This window comes from Podarcis bocagei (genome assembly GCF_964188305.1).
Source record: "Podarcis bocagei genome assembly, chromosome: 1".
Taxonomy (NCBI): Eukaryota; Metazoa; Chordata; class Lepidosauria; order Squamata; family Lacertidae; genus Podarcis; species Podarcis bocagei.
The window spans coordinates 99,719,654-99,736,429 of NC_138125.1; the positions used below are offsets into that span (position 1 = coordinate 99,719,654).

At 41.7% G+C, this 16,776-nt stretch overlaps 1 long non-coding RNA gene across 5 annotated transcripts; it reads left to right on the forward strand.

Annotated features, from left to right (window-relative positions):
- The first annotated feature begins 707 nt into the window (after positions 1 to 707).
- LOC308590312 lies at positions 708 to 16,338 on the forward strand. Of its 5 annotated transcripts, none has more exons than XR_014009742.1 (4): positions 708 to 941; positions 1,672 to 1,750; positions 9,718 to 9,809; positions 16,099 to 16,338. It is a non-coding gene; the product is annotated as an uncharacterized lncRNA (long non-coding RNA). The 5 variants fall into 5 exon arrangements; XR_014009743.1 differs by lacking the exon at positions 16,099 to 16,338 and adding an exon at positions 2,240 to 2,680; XR_014009744.1 differs by lacking the exons at positions 1,672 to 1,750; positions 16,099 to 16,338 and adding an exon at positions 2,240 to 2,680.
- The last annotated feature ends 438 nt before the right edge of the window (positions 16,339 to 16,776 follow it).

The window sequence follows — 16,776 nt, forward strand, 5'->3', positions numbered from 1 at the left end:
ATGAGTGCTGGGATCCTTGAGTGTTTCTGCCTGGCTGGAATATGTCTCTGAACTCTGATAATGCCTTCTGAACCTAATATGGGGGAGATGAGAGAATCTTGCCAGGTGCACAAAGGTAAAATCTACTGTATTTACTCAAGTCTAATGCGCCATTGAATCTAACGTGCACCTCAGTTTTCAGAACCTTAAAACACCCCCAAAAGGTATTTGCTGGCAAATGTAAATGTGTCATTGAATCTAATGCGCGCCTTAAATTTCGCAACACAATTTGGCCTCAAAAAGGTGAACACTAGATTCAAGTAAATACGATGCATTTGCTGTTCCACTCACTTTTTTATTTTTATTTTTGTCTCTGGTCCTACTCACCCCTAGCAGGTAGACCCCGGAATGTTGCACAGAAGCAAATGCAGCCCTGAAAAAAGCTTCTCCGCTCCAGGTCTAGAAGGATAGACCTACCTCATCTTCTCCTTTTGTACACCTGTCAGCCTTCAAGTACAGTGGTATCTCAGGTTACATACGCTTCAGGTTACAGACTCCGCTAACCCAGAAATAGTGCTTCAGGTTAAGAACTTTGCTTCAGGATGAGAACAGAAATTGTGCTCCAGCGGCGCAGCGGCAGCAGGTCCCATTAGCTAAAGTGGTGCTTCAGGTTAAGAACAGTTTCAGGTTAAGTACGGACCTCCAGAACAATTAAGTACTTAACCTAAGGAGCCACTGTACTAGCCTGGGTTTCCTCAGATGATAACTGCTCTGAGAGAGCAGGCCCATGCAGAGGCCCAGGACAGGAGTCTTGTTAGAACAAAGTTATTAACTCAAATAAAAAATCTGCCAGTCTAGTTAACATAAGATGGCAGGGCCCCCCAGACAGCTTCGATCTCTGAGACCCGGTGCAAGCGGGCCCAGCTGCACCCACCCCTTCTTGCACAGGCCTGTGAGAAATAGTAGGTATAGTTTTACTTACTGTGTTTACTCTTTCAATAACGCACCTTTCCTTCTATAAGCCTCATCTCTGTTGCTTTCTCCCATAGGGCTGAGGTGTCTTCACACACCCACCCCAAATAAAGTCTGTTGGGACAGAGCTAAGCCCTCCCAGGGCTAAGCCTCACTGGGCCTCACAGGCCTCACGGCGGCAGGCTTCACAGGTAGTGGTGAGCCTCGCCAGGCCTCGCAGTGGTGGTGGCGGGCCTGACTGGGCCTGGTGGCATGTGCTGCAATGAGTGTGATGCCACACATGAACAATACGCCCTCCAATGTTGGGTGGAACTCGGCGCCTCTGCTCTCTCCCAAGTACTTTATGAAGGCACTTCATTATCTATCATAAAGTTTCTTAAGTATGTTGTGCCTTGCTCCTGTGCTCCTGACAGGAAGAATAGAGTCAGGGCCATAGAAGAGGGAACTCCCTCCAAGAGCTCAGTTTAAATTTTTCTCAGTCATTTGAACTTAAGCATTTGTGTTCCCGGGACATAGAAGAGTAGATTTTGAGGCTAGAAAAGAGACATGTGGCCCAAGCAAGTGTGGTAGAGCAATGGGCTCGCTGTGAAATAAATTTGGGTGTGTTACTCACAGATTTAAGCCCCCTATACAAAGGGAGGCAGCGCTATCCAGAGATGTTTTGCTTCCTGAAATGGAGGCCAATTTCATGCTACCACTACTGCTCCCCTTCCTTGCTAGGGCCAAACTTGCAAAAGTCTTCCAGCATCCTTAGAACACCACCGATTTCTAACTTCATCAATCCATCCTCATGGATGAGGTAGGTTGCTTCACTCTGATGCCGTTCGCTCTGAAGGCAGTTCATCTTGTGCCACACAGCCCTCAGAAACAGTTTGGTATGGTATGAGCTAGATTGTTGTCTCTATTCCCATAGAAAAATGAGTTCTGATCTGTGACACTTAGCAGACTCCAAGTGAAAAATGCATATTAATAAAGCAATTCACAGGGTATGGTATCATGAATATAGGTAGGTTTGAAAGCTTAACAGTGTGATTGCATCTCCACACAATGTCAGTAACATTTACAATTTCCATATCATTTTTAAAAGAGGAACATCATATGCTCCAGTAAGCACCACTGTGTTCAGGTTAATAATACCTCTTTGTATATCTGATTTGTTTTCACATTAAAATGCTATTAGTATTTTTTCTTCAGGGTTTGAAAAATTTCTAAATAGGAGTTATGTCCATCAGACAACAAAATAGTCTATAAAAGTAGCTCCAACTTATCTTTTCTTTTTCTTTTTTAGGAAAACAATATACATCAATCACACACTGGGGAGCAGACAGTCCTGTTTGATAGGCTTGCCTACTTATTTCTTTACCTAAGATAATATCTACAGCATCCATGTGTCTGACAGAAATGGCTTGAAGCTATGATGCAGTTGATCAAAAAGAAAATAAAAGTGAAATGCATGTCTCTACTTCCCCACAACCCAAACTTTTGCTGAGGTTAAGTGGAAACAGTGAGACGGGGTCATTCAATCAATCCACCAGTCAATCACACTGTGGGATATACTGCAGAGAGCAGCTTCCTCGAGACGTGATGGATGCAATATATACCTGACTCAGCAGCTACCAAGATTGCAGCAGATCACTGTAATTTGAAACTATGCGCACACAATTCATGCTTCGGTTTAAAGGAAAAGAACAACACATCTGCTGCTGAGCCAGATCTTGGGATGGAAATGGTCAGTATCCTGAGTCTAGTAGTAGCGGTAGCGGTAGTAGTAGTAGTTCTAACCAAATGAGAGCCACTGCCTTTATCCCTATCACCTTGTCAATTACTGCTGGTTTCCATAAGATATATATCTGTGTCTTGTGCAGACTTATCTGATGTATCAAACCTGATTTGGATCATTCAGGATCAAATAGACAACTCCAAGTTTTCAATAGCTCTTATGGAATTAGCAAATATACCTACAGCTAGTTCCTCAGGGATGAGGAACCTGTGCACCTCCAGATGTTGGACTCCAACTCACATCAGCACCAGACTGTATGGCCAAAGATCAGGAATGATGGGAGATGTAGTCCAGGAGCATATGAAGACCACAGGTTTACTATCCTTGTAGTATACCATACTATAGTCAGGATTTACTCCAGTTTAAAGGGGAGCTAAAAATAAAATCCTTGGTATTAATATCTGCCCGTGAAGCATGGGAAATGTTAATCATTTGGGAGGAGGGTTGATTGGACATTGGCACTGATGTTACCCATTAAAGTTCATGGGTCTACATCAGTGTAAATTGCTTGTTAATTTTTTCCCCATCCCATCTAAAGAAAATGGGAGAAGGGTTCATTATTCACTTTATGCCTAATACTTTTCTGTTCTTTGGCTTTCTGCTTGCAAAGCACTCGGGAGATCCTGGGCCAAAAAGGGTGCCACAAGAAGCAAATTATTTTAAGTAAAATTTATTAATGTGAGTCGTTCCAATATATTAAACCGCATAGCCAAGGCACTTCTGAGTTATTAATGATCCTGAACCATAGATCTAGTACTTCCTCATTTTGGCTTTTATTAGTCAAGAATTCTACTGTGAGGCAACAGTAATAGAAAATTCACTCTTGGAGCCAAATTGAAGAGGAAAGAAGCAATCAATTTACATTGGGGGGCTGCAGGGGCACAGTGGGTTTGGCCACTTGAGAGCATAAGAAGAGCCCTGCAGGTCAGAGGAAAATGGCCCATCTAGTCCAGAATCCTGTTCTCACAGTGGCCAACCAGATGCTTTCCCTTTTGTGAGAATCCTATTAGAAGACTATAGGATAGGCATTGCCATTCAAATAGTGTGTGCGCACCATGTCTTGTTGTCGATTATGTGGGGCAGGGCTTATCTGCCCCCCCATATTTTATTCAAGTTGGCACCCCTGGCAGGGCGGGAGGACAGAATTCAGATTTCAAATGAGCGTCTGTTCTCTTCCAAACCACTAGAAGGCTGCGTCTACACTAACCTCTATCTTCCACAGACAAAGACCATCTGAGTTTTCCCCTCCTTTTGCCCCAATGCATTATTTATTGTCTTTATTTTTATTACTTATTATTTCCCCCTTTTGTACAGTACAGTCCTCTGCAAGTCCTTTCTCTAAAGAAAGTGGGCATAAAACTGCAGTCTCCTTTGGTAGTATTGTTTATTAAGACTGAAGGTGGCACTGTCTCTCAGAAGTACCTTCCGCAGAAGCATGCTGATAATTGAATTATGTGGTGCTTCAACTATTCTAACTTCACAAGCATTACAGCATCATATATACATTAACTGCAAACAAACTCCTAGGAAAGCCCATGAACTGTAAAGGCTGCCTGTGACTATTTCTACAGTTCTGTGTTCAGAATCATGCTGCAGACTCAGAAGTGACTTTTACTTAACACGCTGCCTGTTATGCCTTGAGATAAGATCTTCATTGGGTACATGGGTGAGGCCTGCAGGTAGAACTGTCTGGGTCAGGCTGTGGAAAGCAGAGCAGGTCTGGGTTGGAGCCAAAGGCAGTTTGGGGCAGCTCCAGCATCAAAGCCCATTGTTATTTTTAATAGGTCAGGGAGCTCAAGACAAAATCTATTCATCTTGGTGTCAACACAATGCAACATGAAAGCTAGTTTGGTGGTAGATTTGGAGCAGAGCCATGACATTGGTGACAGGGGTGTAGCTCAACGCCTATTCCCTGACTTAAGTCACATTGCTCACCTCCAAATCTACAGCGAGCCACAGAGATGGAAACTCACTGTTATAAGAGCTTTTGTCCATACATTTTAAAAAAATAATTATGCAGATGTGTGTGCAATTTAAGACAGGGAACCAGACTGGAGCACAGCATGTAACCCGTGCTATAGCCCCAGACCCTAAATCAGGCTCTGCCCCACCAATGCTTTTCAGAAAGACAGCCACTGGAAACTTTAAACAGAGAGCATTTGCATCACATATACAGTAGTTTGACTTTAAAATGTGTTTTTTAGTTAAATGGCCTGTTAAAACAAACAATCCCTTATCAACTTCTGGCTAGGTCCATTTCTTTTGCTAGTTTTTTTTACAACCCTTTCTGTCCTGTATCAGAAAGACATGGCGTAAATTGAGGTAATTATGTTCTTTTGGTTAATTTCTTTTGGTTAATTGATCTTATGTACTGTATGCTTTTTGCAATCTTTATGTGCACTACTTAGAAACAGTTGAAATAAATAATAAATAAGTATATTAGGAGAAGGAAGGAAGGTATACATCAGGTGAGTGGGGAAACTGTGGTCCTCCCTATGTTGTTGGACTCAAACTCCCATCAGCCCCAGGCAGCATTGCCAGTAGTCAGGGATTATGGGAGTTGCAGTCCCAAAGGTTCCCGTGTAACTGGTATAAACATAAGCCTGCCAGGAGAAAAGCCTCTGAATTTCACCTAACATAAAATTCAGTTTGTGGATTTGAAGGGTACTGCTCAGATGAAACACCTGCAGGAATTTTTGAGGAACTTTAAAATAAGTATAGTAAGGGTATTTTTAAAAATTCACAAGGGAGATGGTTAATTGGCACATCTCTGCCCACAGATTGTATTTCTCTGCTTTTGCTACCCATGTCTGGTGATTCTACACTGCTGTTTACTATCTTGTTACTTCAGTTCTCTCAGTTTCTAAAAGGTGTGACACTGTAGTGAATAATGTATGTTCCTCCAACGATAGATTTCTTCACTAATCATGTTTCTCAGTCTCTAGTTACAATTCCACCAACCCATTTGCTTCAAAATCAGCAGTGGGATTTAGGTGGCATTCAGAAAACTCTCTAAATAAGAACTGAACTCATTGTTCTTCAGCCTTTTCAGGGTTTATGGTCACTGGCTTGTGTTAAGTGTAACAGTGAAACTCGGTTTGGTTTTTTTAGGAACTTGGTATCAGTTGTTCCTGGAGGATGAAAGGTCCATGGTGCTGTTTTCCTTCTTAAGCAATAGTCACTGCTTGCTCACGGTCATTCCACCATTATATAGAGAGGTGCCAAGGTGGTTGTATTTGATAGCCAAAACTCAACTTACGTTACTAATAGGGTGGGTTTGTTGGGATTGATAGCTTGACTGTCGCTTCCTAGCTAAACAAAAACAATTTGCCATAGTTGGAATTCATCTATGACGTGAGTTGCTGTTTTCTATGTAGGGTCATAACAATGAATGATTTAGTCAGAGAGAAAGGACATGAAAGTATTGTTCCTTATGCATGTTGTTACTTACTTACATTCAAGGCTACAGAAGGAAACAAGAATGCTGCTGGATCAGAGCAAAGGTTCCTGTAGTGTGCCATCCAGTTACCCCACTGTTGGGCATCCATGGGCAGGGGCACATAAAAAGGACCTGCTTCCATTCCTATTACCCTCCTTTCCCTTCATACCTATAGACACAGTCTCACCATCTTGGTCACCTTCTTCTGGACACTCTCCATTCAGTGATTTTATTTTATCCATCTTGTCTTATTATCTGTTCCAGTTGATTTAATTGAGGGCTCAGGCGCAGTGAGGCTGCAAGCAGCTGGGGGCTAACATGGGAAGATGAAATAATCACAGGGCAATCACTTTGGGATAAAATAGGCTACAAATTTATTGATTACAAATGTAAGAAACTCTTGGTGCAGGCAATGGTTGTATATCCAGAATCACCCAACCCGACTTCTGGTTGATTACTGAGCAGGATTAATCCCAGGTTAAAGATCACCTCTTGGTGTATATCTTTTCTTTTTTAATCTGATTTTTTTATTGAAAGCTTTGAACATATGATACAATAAAATCCAAAGAAAGCTAAATAAAAATAGAGAATGAAAGAAGGGGGGAAACAAGAAAGAAAGAAAGAAAGAAAGAAAGAGGGAAAAGAAAAGGGAGGGAGAGAGAGAGAAATAATATACAGAGCCCTCTATCAGGGGTAGATCTTAACTCATGTCTCACAAAAAAGGGGGTGGACCCTTCCAGCTCTCAACTTGGGAGCTTCCATTTGTACTCCCAGCCTCCCAGCCTAGGAGTTCTTCCCTTCCCTGTCTGTCATGCAGGGTTCTTCATCAGTCATCCATCATCTTCCTGACACATACCATATTGAGGTGATCTCCCCCTGGTCCGCCTGTGATTAGTCAGAACCAGGGGATGAAGCCCCTGTGACCACTGGAGGAGGAAATAACATCCTTCCTGGTCCCACAGGAAACCAGCACCCCCCACCCCCAGAGTCACTGCGACCTCTGCATCGGGCCGCAATCGCTGCACATCAGGGGAAGAGGGAAGCAGTCCTTGTGTAACCCTGAATTCTACCATTACAAGAGTGCAGAGAAAATATTGTCTCTCTCCACATTCTCCAAATCATGCATCACAACACACTGGTTTCAAGGGCAGATTTGCTACCTGAAGTAATTGGATGTCTGTTAGCTCCCAAAGCAAAATTCTGTTTACCCCACTGCCAACGACACTTTTACAGTTGCAATCCCACTCAAATCAAATTCAAGGAGAGCAACAAAGAGCAGCCTGCCATTCCGCCATGAAAATAGCAGATCTTGCCACTGACTGAACTCTTTAACAATAACACTGTCTTTCCAGAATATTAATGTATCTCACAAGCTCTTAACCGTTTTTCTCGGTGATGTTGATTGAAGGGCCTGAAGGAGATCAATAAAAAGTGCTGCATAAGGCTTATTTGTTTTAATCACCTTCAGATAAACCATAAGATATTGATCTTAAGCTTTTCAGCAGCTTGAAAAGGAGCCAAATCTTTATCAGTTTCTAATGGCATGCAGACATTCTGAGGACTAATACCACACTGTTAGTAGGGAAAGTTCCACATGCTGTACTAGAAGCCTTGGAAAGCCAATCTTCCAGTTTATGGCTGCTTGCAAGTTTTTGCTTCCTCTCTTTCTGGTTGTGATGGAGAGTTGGAGCTGTCGATAGATTCTGATTAATGAACAAAGCCGCTAAGTAATGCTACAGAACTTGATGGCTGCAAAACATATTTTTAATTTATTTCATAAAATTCATACACTGCTTGATTGTAAAAAAACAAAACAAAAACTCAAAGTGGTTTACAGAAATTGTAACTTTTATCCCCGCTACCCTTTTATGGTTTCTGATGTTCTTTAGAACTCTGGTTTCTCCTCTTCATGATGATCTTATTCTGCAGTTTGATAATATCTTGACATAGCTTTCAACTCTGCTTCAAATTTTGTAACCTACACTGTTCCTATTGTCTTCACTGTTCCTTATTTAGTATGTCACATCAACCCGTGCCTTTGAACTGCTGAAGTAAATGGCTGTATTCCATTAAGACCTTAAATGAAAAGTATACTTATAGAAAACTATTTTTAAAAAAGCTGCTCCTTACAACCTGGCTTTGTACTCATTTCATCAATAAACTAAGCACTCTGGAATAAATTTTTCATAAGTTAGTCTTCATTAAATAGTAGCCGATCAACACTGAAGTGAGCAGTGCACCCATCCATTAGTAGTGATGTAGCTTGAGCAGTTCATTTGATATGTAGAAAGATGTAACAGCAAGCAATATACAGTATTCTAATTTCAATACATGCCAAAGAATACTGCAGAGTAACTGGAGATTTTCCCCTATCCCTATCCCCTATCTACATTTTAACTTCATGCAACTAACCTGTGAAGCTGGTTAGGTCAGGATAAAAGGGAATGATTTGCTCAAAGTCACCCTGTGAACTTCTTGGCTGACCTTGAATCTAACACATTCCAACACTCTCCAGTCCGAGTCTATCCACTACAACACAATGGTTCTGTTGATATTTGGACAAAGTATAATAACTCCAAAGCCAAATCTGGTGGTCTCTGAAGCAATAATATCTAACCATTCTAGGAAGCATATAGATCCCTACTCAAGGGGCTGTGGTTTGGGGCAGCAGTTGTGTTGAAAACAAAACACTTGAATTTGATCATAGATTATTTAAGTCTACGGAAGCCTGTCAGTGCAGAGAGTTGACTATACCCAATGACCTTTGTAGAGTTCTGTGGATTCCATTACACTGAATTTATCATGATGAACCTTGCCTTCTACAAAATGTCATGCAACATTTAATTGTTTTATGACACAAATGGCATTTTCTTTTGCTGCCATTTAAACTGTGTTGAAAAGATATGTTCTACTTTTACTTCCTCTTCATACATCTCAACACTGTTGCCACCTGATAAGAAGTTTCCACTACCTTTTTCTCAATAAACTCTTTACCATTTGTTTTGCAAGGACTGCAAGATCCAGGGACCCAGGTTAACCACCTAATGTATATCATAGTTTGTGAAATGAATTTATGGTGCAATATAAATGCCTATGGTAAACCTAGCTTTTGACCTTTATTTAATGTGTGCACTGATTGCTTCGGTATTTAGAGGCAAAACCTTTGAAGTTTAAGGTAGGTATTTTGACAAATAAAATACCCTGTCTTGATTACTGTGCAGATTAACATTTAAAATGTCAAACATTTGGGGGCATAGTCAAAATATAATTCTAACGTGTATGTCATACAGTTGGAACAGCAAGAAAAAGCTAAAGTGCAAGAAGGAAAACGGGAACTAAAGCACAGGAAGAAATTCTAACTAAGCTCCTGTTTTTCTACCTCCTTTATAGCTTTCTTTTGCAAACGCTTATGGCATTGTCCTTTGAAATACTTCTTTGAAGCATCTCTGTGGTAGCTACTGTGGTAGAAAGTCAGGAGCTTCCAGGCTTCCAGGAAGAAAATATACTGCTACTTTGTAACAGGACTTAACCATTTATTTTAATGTAGAACACAATCAAGGTCAGAACCTCTAACAGCAGTCAGCCATCTTGACACAAACAACAACCAGCGGTTCTTCTGCCCCATGCAGCCTCAGGAAGGTAGGTGGCATCTCCTACAATTATTAACCATTCAGTCTCACAGTATTGAAAAACCTATTTGTTTATTCACTGAGCCCTCCGGTCTGGCAGTGCTGTCACATAACATCAGGCCAGTCCAAAATAAGACCATGGTGATCCACAATTTGATCATGAATGAAGAAAGAACTAAACTGGTGAAACCTCAGTGGGTGAACTAAGCGCATCTAACTTAACTCAGATGTGCTCACCCAGATAGCACCAGTCCAGACTTCATCTTGGGATGGGCTTAGAGGGTCTGCACTTGGTGCTTTGCATGTTGGACCCCACCCCTTTAACTGAAGTTGGTGGAGAGGGTCCAGGTGGGGCAACTGCAGACTTCTGTAGATGATATGGATTATCTAGACTCATTCCAGTTTTGTTTCAGGCTTGGTCAGGGAACTGAATCAGGCTTGCTTGTCCTGATGGATTCCCTTTTGTTTAGAGTGGGATCAGCAACATGCAACCTTATTCCATCTTCTCGTTCCCTACACCTTTTGTTACCACTGACTATGAGATACTCCTGAACCAGCTGTGTGGGGACACTTTGTTAGAGTGGTTATGGTCCTACCTACAGAGCTGAGACCAGAAAATAGTATTAGTAGAGTGCTTTTCAGCTCCCTGTCAGCAGGCACACTTGGAATTTTGAGATAGTTCATTCATTCATTTATTTACGGCTATTAGCCCATAAATTTGAGATAGTGCTATTGGCACCTGGCACAAAATGGCTGCTGTGTTGTGTGTGACTGCCACATTGAAAACAGCATAAAAAGAGACTAAAATGGTGCAGATGGTCTCCCACATCTCATATATGGTGGATTTCTGAGTGGATATTGCTGAAACTTTCCATGGATGTCAGAGGGAGTACTGGTGACTATGGGCAGCAGGTTGACAACCCCTGTTCATCTAGGCAGATGCTCCATATCACAGTTCATTGGCTTCCCACAAGGCTACACACAAGGTTACCTGCCACGGCAAATTTTGGTAATACAGCTCCCTGAGTGAGGACAAATCCCGCCCCCCGCCCCCCTGTCTTATTTTCACAATACAGTGGTACCTCGGGTTAAGAACTTAATTCGTTCTGGAGGTCCGTTCTTCACCTGAAACTGTTCTTAACCTGAGGTACCACTTTAGCTAATGGGGCCTCCCACTGCTGCAGCCACGCCACCGCCACACGATTTGTGTTCTAATCCTGAAGCAAAGTTCTTAACCCGAGGTACTATTTCTGGGTTAGCAGAGTCTGTAACCTGAAGTGTCTGTAACCTGAAGTGTCTGTGACCTGAGGTACCACTGTAATTCCTTTTTAATTCATTATTCCTTTTTAATTCCTCATTATCTTGTGCCTCCTCGGCTCAGCACCCGGGGCGGTGGGGGGAACTGCCCACACCTTTATAAATCCACCACTGGCTATATTTGTCCAAAAAGGTTGGCAATGCCCTTGCTGAAGTTTATATAGTATTTTGTGATTGTAAATCGTGATTTGATGCTGCTTCCCAATCTCAGAATATTAGATAAAATTCAAGTGTTCTAATCACTAGGTGTATTCTACCAATGACATAAACAGAGTAGGAAGGAAATCTGATCAAATTATTCAGAGTAATATACCGGTACCAAGAGAGCCATGAAAATACTCTGCAGCAAAGCTTTTCCCCCATTGCTTCTGTTGTTGCTCATATTTCATCTGGATGTTCATTCACCATTGACCTCTTTGTAGCATGTTGTTAAATCAAATTTACTTGAGGTTAAATTGGTATGCTGCTTGGTGAGAGATTTTACTTTAAAGTCAAAGCTGACATGATGTCTGATCTCAAGAATAAACACTGAGACATAAAATATTATCACTACTGTTAACTTCTAGAAAGGGGGTTATTACTCCAGTTAAGTGGTGTAGTGATTGTTAGGTCATTCAGATGTTTTTAGTTCCTTAAAACTGAGCACCAAGTGTTCTCAATGCCACATTATGAATTCACATAAACCATTTTCTTATTGGACCTCATTCCAATGCAGCCCTGAAAAAGAGGATGACACAATCTCTGATAATGTAATCAAGGTTTCCAAAGCATGTTTTTACATGTCTTGTTTAGTCTTATTCATGTGTGTACATTTCCAGTAACTTCTGAGATAGTAAAATGTTAAAAAATAATATTTAATGTGTTCTTACTTGTTACTGCTCATGAACCAAGACACTGTGCTTTATCTCACTTCCTGTTGCTGTCCCTTAATTTACAAAATAACAGTAGAACCACCACCAATAATAATAAATTAATCCCCTGGTGAGGATTTCCTTTTATGCTTGCATTTCCAGGCCTACACTAAATGGTTTTTGTTTGTTTGTTTGTTTTATTATTTTAGTCAAATAGGTGCCCAAACATAATATTTGTTGTTGTTGTTTAGTCGTTTAGTCGTGTCCGACTCTTCGTGACCCCATGGACCAGAGCACGCCAGGCACTTCTGTCCTCCACTGCCTCCCGCAGTTTGATCAAACTCATGCTGGTAGCTTCAAGAACACCATCCAACCATCTCATTCTCTGTCGTCCCCTTCTCCTTGTGCCCTCCATCTTTCCCAACATCAGGGTCTTTTCCAGGGAGTCTTCTCTTCTCATGAGGTGGCCAAAGTATTGGAGCCTCAGCTTCACGATCTGTCCTTCCAGTGAGCGCTCAGGGCTGATTTCCTTCAGAATGGAGAGGTTTGATCTTCTTGCAGTCCATGGGACTCTCAAGAGTCTCCTCCAGCACCATAATTCAAAAGCATCAATTCTTCGGCGATCAACCTTCTTTATGGTCCAGCTCTCACTTCCATACATCACTACTGGGAAAACCATGAAAAAGAAAAAAAACCATGAAAATGCATTCAATTTCTTGTATCTTTCATTATCTCCCTCGCATTTTGCTTGCCTTCTCTCCCCCGCTATTTGTAAGGCCTCGTTGGACAGCCACTTTGCTTTCTTGCCTTTCTATTTCATTGGGATGGTTTTAGTTGCTGCCTCCTGTATAATGTTGCGAGCCTCCACCCATAGTTCTTCAGGCACTCTGTCCAGCAAATCTAAATCCTTAAACCTGTTCCTCACTTCCACTGTGTATTCATAAGGGATTTGGTTTAGATTGTATCTTACCTGTCCAGTGGTTTTTCCTACTTTCTTCAGTTTAAGCTTGAATTTTGCTATAAGAAGCTGATGATCTGAGCCACAGTCAGCCCCAGGTCTTGTTTTTGCTGACTGTATAGAGCTTCTCCATCTTTGGCTGCAGAGAATATAATCAATCTGATTTCGATGTTGCCCATCTGGGGATGTCCATGTGTAGAGTCGTCTCTTGTGTTGTTGGAAAAGCGTGTTTGTGATGACCAGCTTGTTCTCTTGGCAGAACTCTATTAGCCTTTGCCCTGCTTCATTTTGAACTCCAAGGCCAAACTTGCCAGTTGTTCCTTTTATCTCTTGATTCCCTACTTTAGCATTCCAATCCCCTATAATGAGCAGAACATCCTTCTTTGGTGTCACTTCTATAAGGTCTTGTAATTCTTCATAGAATTGGTCAATTTCAGTTTCTTCAGCCCCAGTAGTTGGTGCATAAACTTGGATTACTGTGATGTTAAAAGGTCTGCCTTGGATTCGTATCGAGATCATTCTATCATTTTTGAGACTGCATCCCAGTACAGCTTTCGCCACTCTTTTGTTGACTATGAGGGCCACTCCATTTCTTTTACGGGTTTCTTGCCCACAGTAGTAGATATGATAGTCATCCGAACTGAATTCGCCCATTCCCGTCCATTTTAGCTCACTGATGCCCAGGATGTCAATATTTATTCTCGCCATCTCATTTTTGACCACATCCAACTTACCCAGGTTCATGGTTCTTACATTCCAGGTTCCTATGCAATATTTTTCTTTACAGCATTGGACTTTCCTTTCGCTTCCATGCATATCCGCAACTGAGCGTCCTTTCGGCTTTGGCCCAGCCGCTTCATCAGCTCTGGATCTACTTGTACTTGTCCTCCGCTCTTCCCCAGTAGCATGTTGGACACCTTCCGACCTGAGGGGCTCATCTTCCAGCGTCATAACTTTTATATGCCTGTTGTCTTTGTCCATGGAGTTTTCTTGGCAGGGATACTGGAGTGGCTTGCCGGTTCCTACTCCAGGTGGATCACGTTTGGTCAAAACTCTCCACTATGACCTGTTCATCTTGGGTGCCCTGCTCGGCATAGTTCATAGCTTCTCTGAGTTCTTCAAGCCCCTTCGCCACGGCAAGGCAGTGATCCATGAAGGGGAACATAATATTAAGTGCAGTTTAATAAGAGAATGTTGATTTCCTCTACAACAAAATCTGTGCTTTCTCTGACGGGAGCACTAATTGTCATAGTATACTCAGCATTTTTTGTTGTTTTTGTTTCATGACAGAAAGATATGCAGTTTTGTAGTTTAACACCTATCCAATGCATACTTGCTGGGGAGTAAGCCCCTCTGAACTCAGTGGTACTTATTTCCAAGTAAACGAGTTTAGCATTGTGTTTTTAATTCCATTATCTATTCATATAGATTCTATTTATCTAGGATTACAGTAACCTTCATCCTGTTCTTGTCTCCTAAAGCACCACTGTGTGTGGACAGAGATAACATTGTTTGGGTGCTGTAACTACAGCTGTAACAGTACAGTGGTACCTTGGGTTACATACACTTCAGGTTACATACGCTTCAGGTTACAGACTCTGCTAACCCAGAAATAGTACCTCAGGTTAAGAACTTTGCTTCAGGATGAGAACAGAAATCGGGCTCCGGCAGCGCAGCAGCAGCAGGAGGCCCCATTAGCTAAAGTGGTGCTTCAGGTTAAGAATATTTTCAGGTTAAGAACGGACCTCCGGAACGAATTAAGTACTTAACCCGAGGTACCACTGTATAAAATTTCAAACCAAACCACAAAGCAGCAGGGTATCAATGGTTTTGTTTCTTTTAACTGTAAAGTATGAAAAATACATTAGACAGAGGCAGGGGTGGGTTGCCAAGTGAGGCAAATCTGCAATAGTAGCCTCCCTACCACTTAGAGGCAGGCAGAGGAACAAGACAGCCTCCTGTTCAGCCCTTCCCTCTGGCTGGTCAAAGTCCTTCCACCTCCTTGATGTGAATCTCAGTCCACAGGAAGGGCAGAGGAGAGAGCATCTCTTCTTCCCACTGCCTGACATCCAGGGTCCCCTCACTCCTCTACCTTTGGGTGCCATTCTTACAGCCCCTATCCCCACCTGCTCCTTTTCTTCCTTCCTTGATAGCTCAGCTAGTAGAGCATGCGACTCTTAATCTCAGGATTGTGGGTTCAAGCCCCATATTAGGCCAAATATTGCTGTATTGCATGAGGTTGGACTAGATGACCTTTGTGATACCTTACAACTCTACAATTCTATGATTCCTCTTCTTCTGTCTGAGGCTGCCAAGACATGTAATTTCAATCTTGCTATTTTGATCTCTGCCCCACAAAATGTAGAATACTAGAAATGATTGGACACTTTCCCCACCTCTTCTATTTTCACAAGCATGTCCTTCTCTGTGTTCTGAAAAGGAAATATTTAAATTCCAATTTCACCCACTTCTATCAAAGGATTGGAGTGGAGTTATGGCCATTTGAAAATTTCCTAATAGTTAATGGGGGTGGGGAAATGAAGGAATGGCTGCCCTTATGGGAAAACCAATGGGGGACCTTCTGAAATTTGGTAGGCTATATGCCCTCAGAAGTGGAAACTTGTTGCAAATTTCAGATTATTCTGTCCTTTTTACAACACACACACACACACACAAACAAACAAACAAACACACACTACAAATATCCCTGGACCTATCTGCCTTTAATTTATCTGTTTGGGTGGGGATAATATGCCTGCAAATTTCATCCACTTATGTCAAAAGGGAGGAAGTTAAACAAAAATAACTTCCTCCCTTCTGATAGAATAACTTCCCTGCAAACAAAAATAATGATTTGGAAGAGAAATGAAGCAAATTGAAGGTGACCTTTAAACAAATCAAGCAGACTACAAAGCACTTCAGATCAAGACAGGCTGTTTTCCAAAGCACCAAATTGGGGTCCAAATTAAATATGCAGCTTAGCACACATCCCCAATAATGAGTTTTTATGGTTTATAGCAGGAGTGAGAAACATGTGACCATCCGGCTGTTGCCAGACTGCAATGCCTATCATCCCTGATCTTTTGCCAAGCTTGCTGGAGCTGATGGGAGTTGGAGTCCAACAACCTCTGGCTGTCCATCCTTGTTTTCTGTTTTCCATCCTTGTTTTATAGAGAACATAGGCTGAGGTGTGACTTGTCATCCAGGTATCATGAAATTCCCATGGGAGTCTCCAGGATTATTCCAGAGGTGTTAGTTGTGGATTACATTCACAGGACACTATTCAGTCAAATGTAAGCACATGCTTAGCTCTATCACATTAACAGTGATACTTAGAAGTGCTTTATTTTGGTTGAATCACACTCAGTGATTTTCTCAAGTCTGCTCAGCTGCTGAGCTGGATTACAGCTCAAGTCTCTCAGGTACAAATATAATAATAGCCACTGAACCAGAGGAGCTCAGCTGTAAATATATGTTCCAGTTGCCACACTGGTGTCTCTGGAGTTGCTGCCTTGTATGCCATGTGTTATTAACTATTGAGAAATTTGGATGGGAGAATAGCACTATTGGTGTTTTATATATGAGACTACCTCCCTCCTTGTGTCCTTCAATCCAGTATAATTAAATTGAGGGTTGGATTCTTCAAAGAACTGTGTTATGCAGTAAGGAATGAATAAATGAATGTATAAAATGAGATTAATTTCTTATATTGCAATTGTGATGATAAATGCCTGTTCACATAGAGCCAGTTCATGTACCTCTTACTTAAAACTTACAAATGAGCGGGGTGGTATGGATGGTGTGGTGCTTGTTTTTAACAGCAGCTTCGTGTGCAGAATCAGAATATGAAA